This window comes from Sinohyriopsis cumingii, chromosome 13, assembly GCF_028554795.1.
Source record: "Sinohyriopsis cumingii isolate HCF-2022 chromosome 13, ASM2855479v2, whole genome shotgun sequence".
NCBI lineage: Eukaryota > Metazoa > Mollusca > Bivalvia > Unionida > Unionidae > Sinohyriopsis > Sinohyriopsis cumingii.
The window spans coordinates 71224807-71233565 of NC_142973.1; the positions used below are offsets into that span (position 1 = coordinate 71224807).

At 36.3% G+C, this 8759-nt stretch overlaps 1 protein-coding gene across 5 annotated transcripts in view; it reads right to left on the minus strand.

Annotated features, from left to right (window-relative positions):
• The window catches only part of LOC149785815 (uncharacterized), a 43925-nt gene extending 35186 nt beyond the window's left edge, over positions 1-8739 (minus strand). The window contains exon 1 of one of the 5 annotated variants that reach the window (XM_089979759.1): positions 8600-8739. The gene's annotated coding sequence lies outside the window, so the exon portion shown is untranslated. Of the gene's footprint in view, positions 1-8382 lie in introns of all 5 variants that reach the window. The other 4 variants (XM_089979762.1, XM_089979761.1, XM_089979758.1 and 1 more) reach the window with 4 other exon arrangements.
• Positions 8740-8759: the final 20 nt, after the last annotated feature.

Here is an 8759-nt window from a genome sequence, read left to right on the forward strand (position 1 = left end):
CCCTTACAAGAATGAAAAATAATTGAATACACATGGAGATATCTAAGCAGAATGCCGTACATTTGTTGGGAATTAAAATCTCTGAGCATGGGCATCTAAGATTTGAAAATTTTCCACCTTATTATTAATTTCAACAATACACTGAGGTTCGATTAATTAGGAACAATTACCAAACTTACGACTTATGACACCGTAATTGGAGCTGTTAAATACAATGCGCCGAGTGTCAGATGGCTTCGTTTGATGGGAGCACACCTTTTGCAAGCTGAAACTAACACTATCTTCTGATGCTACTATTTTATAACAGTGTTTACAATAGCCGCTGCTTTGACCATGCAGAACACCTGCTGAAGTTAAGTCTTTGTTATGGAAAGGCCATTTAATTGTGGGAGGGGGCAAAGACGTGTTTTGAAACGTGTTTCTTGCTCTGACTTTTTTGTATAAAGGACACTGTGCCATTCCTTTTCTTGCTTTAAAAATTTCACGTCAGCTACACTATAACATCTCGTATTTCAAAACAAGGCACAATTTCCTCCTTAAAGAAAGGCAAATTGTGGCATTTGATAGAAGGTGTTCAGCCACCAGAAAAAAGCAAAAGTTGAATGAGAATGATGAGGAATAATTCTTATGATAGGGAAAAGCATAATGGAAAATTTCAAAGAAATGGACAAAAGACAGGGAATGGCTGAATTATGACGAGGAAAGGAACGTTATGTGGTGTAACTGGTGTCCGCAATTCGCAAAAACAAACACACAGAAAACATCCAGTTTTGTTGCGAGTTGTTCGAACTTTAAAACTGAATTGGTAAAGGTACATGACAGCTGTGTGACATTGTTTTGAGAACAGGACTAGTAAAGATTTGGCAGGACTAGTAGATTTCTCAATATACTAGTCCTTCTGGCTACAAAGAAATTTGTGTTAAATTCGAGCCCTGAAAAAGTCCTAAATGAAACTCAGTTTGAATCCCAATGAAATCCAGAATGGTAAATGACGATGTCTGTCGTAACCTGTAAAGTGCTGCAGTGTCAACAGTCTCTTGTTGAATCACAGAAAATATTATTCCAGTTTTTTAATTTTGTATAAATTTCGATAAATGTCCTTATCCAAGAATTAATTTAGAGCACTAGTATTTCCAGGCAAAACAATTCCTTGAAATCCAAAACTTTGAAGAAAATAAAATAGCCCAAACTGAACACAACATAAAACACCTGGATGTCTCAAGTGTTAAGGCACAAATGACAATTCTTTCTCAAAACATTAGTAAAAAGTCTAACTACAATGCAAAACAGATTCCTGAATAGAGATCAAGAGTTCATCCTTCTGGGAAAACCAAAAATTTGTAACAATAACCACGTTATTTGTCACGTACTCCAAGTATGGCCTTGATTCCACTTTATGAATCTTACTCTGAGAAAGAATTTTTTAAAAATGTTGTTTGCTACAACTGTCACTGATTTCTGAATCAAGATCAGGAACTAGGTCAGTATTACATATAATGTCTCTTTAAAGTTGTTTACATTAAAAATATATTAAAAAAAATCAGTTAGAACTGAACTCTATTCTGAACAATATCAAATCCGGTAAATAAAGTTACATTACAATTGTAGCATGTAATGGAATATATAAAAAAATTAAAACAAACAAACAAACAATTAAATTAAATCAAATATAAATTAAATCAAATACATATAACAGTGAAGAAACTGGCACAATGTACAAACAAGGAGAAATGTGTCAAGCAGGAAATTAACAATCTGTCAAAACAATCTGTCAAGTCTGATATAGCTGGCATGTAAGGTCCTAAAACCCCTTATAAGAGAGCATACACTTAATCATATCGAAAATCAAAAGAGCAATCTATTTACAATATGGCTTAATTTCCAGGAGATTGGCTTCATTACAAATGCTGGAAGTTACAGATAACACTGGTCAACAGTGAAATCATTACTGACTTGAAAAGGCCCTAATCTGTAGTATTTTGGTGTGCCGAACACGAATATAACCGTGAAAAATTTGTATTGGCTCTCGTTTTGAAGATATTCATATACCTCATTTTCTATGTTTCACTGTGTAAATTTCTCCAGTAGGACTGCAGCAACATCCGGAATAATGATGTAACATTGCATAATACCATCATGCTCACATCATCCACAGTTGATTGCATCATTTTCTGATGCAATGCAATACTAATGCCATGCGGCTGCTGAAGTAAGTTGACGTCAGCAGTGTACTATACATGTGTAGGCCTATTATACTAATGCCAGGCGGCTGCTGAAGCTGACGTAAGCAGTGTACTATATAAAGCCCAATCAGATAGGTTCAGCATTTAAAATATTTTAGACGTTGTGCGAGACAGTTCAAGCTACTGTTACATAAAACTTATTATTTTATCCATTTACGTACAATAAAGAACAGTAATGCCTCGAAAGTGTGTTAATACCGCGGACAATTTTTGCTATATTTGTGGGGAAGTGACATTTGCCAACCAGAAGAAAAGTATCAATTCTCAAGTGAAGAAGGCATATCATCTTTACTTCGGATGCAAGGTTGGTGACCAAGACAAGCCTTGGGCTCCGCATATATGCTGTGCTACATGTACAACACAGCTTTCACAGTGGTTGAATTGCAAAAGGTCATCAATGCCATTTGCAGTCCCAATGGTGTGGAGAGAGCCAAGCAACCACCTAAATGACTGTTACTTCTGCTTGGTTCCTCCTCTTTCCGGCGGAATAACGAAGCGAAAGAAGTCGAGAATAGTCTACCCAAACATTCCGTCTGCATTGAGACCAGTTCCACATGGTGAGGGACTTCCTATTCCAGAACCTCCAGCAGAATATTCTCTTGATTCATCTGACGAAGACAAAGGTGAGTCGACCTGTTCTTCTCCTGGTCCATCAGCATGCAGTGATCCAGATTTTCACTGTGGTGCATCATCAACCCCACACAGAATAACACAGGAAGAACTAAATGACCTGATTCGTGATTTGGACTTATCAAAGAACAAGGCAGAATTGCTAGGATCAAGACTCCAACAATGGAATCTTCTAGAAGAAGATGTCACAATTACTGCATATCGAAAGCGCCACCAGCAATTGGAGCCTTTCTTCAGAAAGGAAAGTAATCTGATATTCTGTTCCGATATTGAGGGCCTCATGAATGCTTTAAAAATCACTCATGACCCACAAGAATGGAGACTATTTGTGGACTCTTCGAAACTGAGTCTCAAGGCCGTGCTTTTGCACAATGGAAACATTCTTCCATCTATTCCGGTAGCGTATGCTGTCCACATGAAAGAGACATACGATAACTTAAGGCAGCTACTGAATTCCATTGAGTATAACAAGTACAGCTGGCACCTCTGTGGTGATTTGAAGGTAGTTGCCCTTTTAATGGGACTGCAGCAAGGATATACAAAATACATGTGTTTCTTATGCGAGTGGGATAGCCGAGCAAGGGAAATGCACTACATGAGGAAGGAATGGACTCACAGGCAGAATGTAGCCATTGGAGAGAAGAATATCCAACACCCAGCTCTGGTTGAGGCTCAGAAAATCTTGCTACCACCCCTTCACATCAAACTAGGTTTGATGAAGAACTTCGTGAAAGCCATTGACCGGACTTTGCCAGCATTCCGATACCTGCATGAAAAATTCCCTCGACTCAGCGAAGCAAAGATTAAAGAGGGAGTTTTTGTGGGTCCTCAGATTCGAGAGCTTTTCAAAGATGACCGGTTCAACAACTTGCTGGAAGGTGACGCGAAACAAGCATGGAATGCTTTTCGCCTAGTTTCTACAAACTTCCTCGGAAATGTTAGGGCAGAAAACTATAAGGAACTAGTAGAAGACATGTTGATGAAGTATAAGAAACTTGGCTGCAATATGTCTCTAAAGATTCACTTCCTTCATTCCCATTTGGATTTCTTTCCTAGCAACTGTGGTATTGTTAGTGATGAACACGGCGAACCTTTTCATCAAGATATCGCAACAATGGAACAAAGATACCAGGGAAAATGGTCCACTACAATGCTGGCTGACTACTGCTGGACACTCCTCAGAGATGCTCCCGAACAGCTGTACAAGAGACAGGCGAAGAAATCTAAGATGTAGTCAATGACTTGATTTTTTATAGGTAGGCTATTACAGTTGACCTTTTACTATTGGAATGCATTTCGTTATGTAAACATTAATTTCTTGCAGATTACAAAAAAACTAGAGCCAATTTTGCAATTTGACTGTCATATTCGTGTTCAGCACATAAAAATTGATAAGAATTGACTAATTTTATTTCGGTAACATGACTTTTGTAAAAATTTGTTGTCCAGTGTAAGCAGAGTGAAGCAATATACTGCATAAGATTCTCAGAAGCATTCAAACCAGTCCCACACATGGCTAATCAACAAACTAAAGACAAAAGGCAAAATCTAAATTATGGATATGAGTGGATTTTAAGATTCTTGTTAGACAGACATGAACAAGTTGTTAGTAGTGAACACTCAGACTAGTTGAATGTAACATCAGGCATACCAATGGGATCTGTACTTGGCCTGTTACTATTCATGGATTCATGGTTTTTATAAATGACCTTCCTGATTTGGTGGGGGGCCCCGAGTGGCCGAGTGGTCTAAAGCGCTGTCCATTACGGATCACTGTCATCTCCCCTCTGTCTGCGTGCGTTCGTCTCGGATTCAGCCAATGTGGGTAGGTGAGAAAGCTTGCCAGTAGCTTCTCGTAGATTGGTGGTTCTTTCCGGGTTTTTCCTCCACCATTAATACTGGCCGCCATGTGTAGCCTATCGTGTGCTGAAAAGTGGCGTTAAACCCTACGACAGCGACGGCCTGATTTGGTGGAGTTCCTAATTTATCTATCTGTTGATGACATAAAAGTCCTCAAGATCAATAAGAATAATAACATCAGTAACAAGGTCATCTTAAAAAACCTGAATGAAAGGAGTTATGAATGGCTACCACATTTCCAATGTTTGAAGACTCATGCAGAGTTGTTTTGAAAATCATACATGCAAACAGTAAACAATGTCAATCTGATGTTGGCATTACTTACAACAACTTTTTAATTTCAAAGAATCTGAAACATTCAAGCCACCATACAAACTTTTGTAAGGATGCTCAATATAAAAAACCCAACAAATTAACCAACCAGAAAATGTGCAACAAAGAAATGAAACAACATTTTATTGATGATCAACTTGAAGTATGCAGAAAGGATGAGGAAAATTAAATTACCAACAGTGAGCTACAGACTCCCCAGAGGGGATATATAGAACTATGCAAAAAAGTAGTACACAAAATATATGAAAAGGAAGCCTGTTCATTTATGGAAGGATACAACACCTAGACCATCCTAGTGTTAGAGGAAACTCATATAGGATCAACAATCAGAGAACTTAGCAATAAAACAAAAACAGTTCTGCAATAAACACAGCTTTAATCTGGAAGACACTTCCAGAAGTCATATTAGAATGACAGTAAAATGTTTCAAAAACAAATTAGACAAATACTTAATATCCAATCAAGAACATTGGTATACTACAATTAGGGTCCAGTCAAATAATAGAGGAGGGGAGGGGAGCCTGGGATATTTAAACAAATCTCTGGCTCTCAATTAGCTTGAAAAAACAATACTTGCTCTGATTCAGAAAAAAAATGCTATAATTACAGTGAAACCTGTCAATAGTGACCACCTATGGGAAAAGCAAAACTGGCCTTTGTACACACTTGACCTATGCACACAGGTTTACTATTCAAACTTTTTTGACCAAACATCATGCACTAAATGTATCATTATTATGTTATCAAGATTATTTTTATGTGCATTATTCAACAAAATCATAAAATACATACATATGTTCTTCTCTCCCAAATCAATGTTCCACACAATACATTACTGTATTCAGATAATACATGTATTACTGTATTCAGCTAATACATGTATTACTCTATTCAGCTAATACATGTATTACTGTATTCAGCTAATACATGTATTACTGTATTCAGCTAATACATTACTCTATTCAGCTAATACATGTATTACTGTATTCAGCTAATACATGTATTACTCTATTCAGCTAATACATGTATTACTGTATTCAGCTAATACATGTATTACTCTATTCAGCTAATACATGTATTACTGTATTCAGCTAATACATTACTCTATTCAGCTAATACATGTATTACTCTATTCAGCTAATACAAGTATTACTGTTATCAGCTCATAAAATTTAATCCATCCTATAAATTAAAACAGCACTGACTTAAAATAATTACAAAACAACAATTTCACTACTGATTGACAGCCTATACATGAGTGCAAAACAGAGCAGCAACTATTTGGCTGGTCAGGCTTGGGAACAACTTATAACACTTCAAAATTATTATAAGGATTAGTCAGTTGCTTAACATCACCCTTCACAATGTCGGAATGAAACCCCCCACCCCAACAGTTTCTCTTCCATTCACAGTCATTTATTGATCAATAAAACAAATACTTGTAGAGGACTGTTACATTGTGTGATAGATGATGCATTTTGTTTGTGCTTAAGAACGAAGAAATCTCAGCTCTGCCAGCTACAGGTGGTAAAGGAGTATAGTGGATTAGTGCTAGTACTAGATAGACTATTCGTGTTATTATTTTTTGGATGCCATATTGATTTAATACATGTACATAGTATAGTGCAATTACATCATTTTCATTTAAACTATAGGAATCTTGTTTTACATCATAGTAGAGACAGTAGGTTCCAATGAATGATGTTTATTCCAAAATTTTGATCATTTACAAAAAATTTTGAATATGGAATTGGAGATAAGTGATCAATGAACAAAGTATAGCAACTTTCATTAGCAGGTAAATTCTCTTTTACTTGCAATTCTTTCTTCTTTAGTGATTTATTTATATCTACATTGATGCAGTCACACTAGACTATTAAGCAATGGATAGTGTTTAGTCAAGAATAAAGAAAATAAGGTAGCAGTAGGACAGGTAGAAGAGTAATAATTGGAAAGGTAGAAATAAGTGAAAGAGCGTCAATATACATTTTTGCCTTTTCTACTATGACCAATTCAGCTACACTGGCAGTGAAGAGACAAATGAATCTCAACTGGTATAGAAAAAGCCTATCACCAGAAACTAACTAATGCACAGGACCATTATGATGCATTTCTGATGCTTAGGGGTGATGCAGCTTTTCATGTAATACATCACTTATTCAAATCTGAGGTCAACAGCTGCTAAATACACAGATGTTCTGTTCTGATAGGGATTAATACTAAAAAAGTGAGTGTTCTAAAGGATTTAACACAATGGATCAATAGAAGATGGATTATAGTCTGTCTGTCATTATACAAAGATTGGTTGAAATAAATTTATTAATTAATAGTAAGCGACCTGATAATCTGACTGAATTGGAAAGCTAATCTTCTAGCACAAATCTTGTCTACATATGTAACAGTTCTCTGCTACCAGTCATGCCTGAAAAAAATTGTGGAGAACTTGTTGCTACCTAAATTGGCTGGATGCTTAGTTTTTCATATACGCTTGTAGCTATTTGATTGACCTAAATGTTGTATATAGTCTTGTAAATACTGACTGCCTAAATGTTGGCTTGTGTCACTCACATATGATTAATAGATTTTCCTCCCTTTTAGCAATATTATGCTTCTGATGCAATAACACCTATTTTATATGTATCTTAGTACATTGGTAATTTATTCATTTTACTTTTAGATGCTGGTATTGTCTGGTCCGGCAAAATTCATTATCCCTATTTTAATAACTGCTGAAGATAGTGTACTTTAGGCTAATTCAGGCTGATTTTTTTAGCACAAGAGAGCAGTCATTTTAGTAAGCTGGTGCTTAGATCATTTACAGTCTCTTCAAGTACAATATCCAAAGAAATTTCAGCCACAATACATGAAAGTAACATTTAGGTATACCAAGATTCTCTCCACTGTGCATGTTGTAAATATAAACAACTTCACCTTACACCTGCCACTCTCTCAGAAGTTCGTAAATATCTGTTGGTTGCCCCCTTAATCAGAAATTATAAACTGGGGGAGGGGCATATATTAAGGATGTAATGACCAGCCATTACACATGTGTCACATGTGTGTATGAACACTGCATGTAACTAAGAGAGTAAAATCTTTTCATGTACAATAATTTTCCTGCATTGATTATGAAAATATAAATTATAAATGGGTGAAGGGTGTGTAGTTTATGCTGAGAAACATGATTTACAAACTAGAAGAAAAAAAAACTGTGACTGTAAGTGCTACATGTAAGATGGTTGAATTATTTGTTACATTATTGTTTACAGTCGTTAGGAGCTAATGTTTGTTATCACACATTTAATGCAATTCTAACCTCAAATAAAATTTGTCTATGCCTATGGTCTACAACTGGCACAACCCAGAGAATCTCTAGCTCTTACTTGCTGCTGGCGATTGTGTTATTGCAGCAGGCGACAGTGGAAAGCTCCTACTTGTGACGTACCAAAAGTCATGTAAAGCAGCTTTATGTTTGGTACATCGAAAGTAAAGTACACCATCCCCGTTCGAACGAAGCAAAGTGTTTTACTCACAAGAAAATAAATGTGGGTTCTTTGGAGCAAACGCCAACTTTATGCTCCTATCAAAAGATTTAATTTTGACCGAAGCAAAGAAATTTTCTGTGATTTTCGGAAAAGGACCCTGCCGTGATGCTTGTTACTTTTCACATCTTTCCGACGCTCAACTAAATGG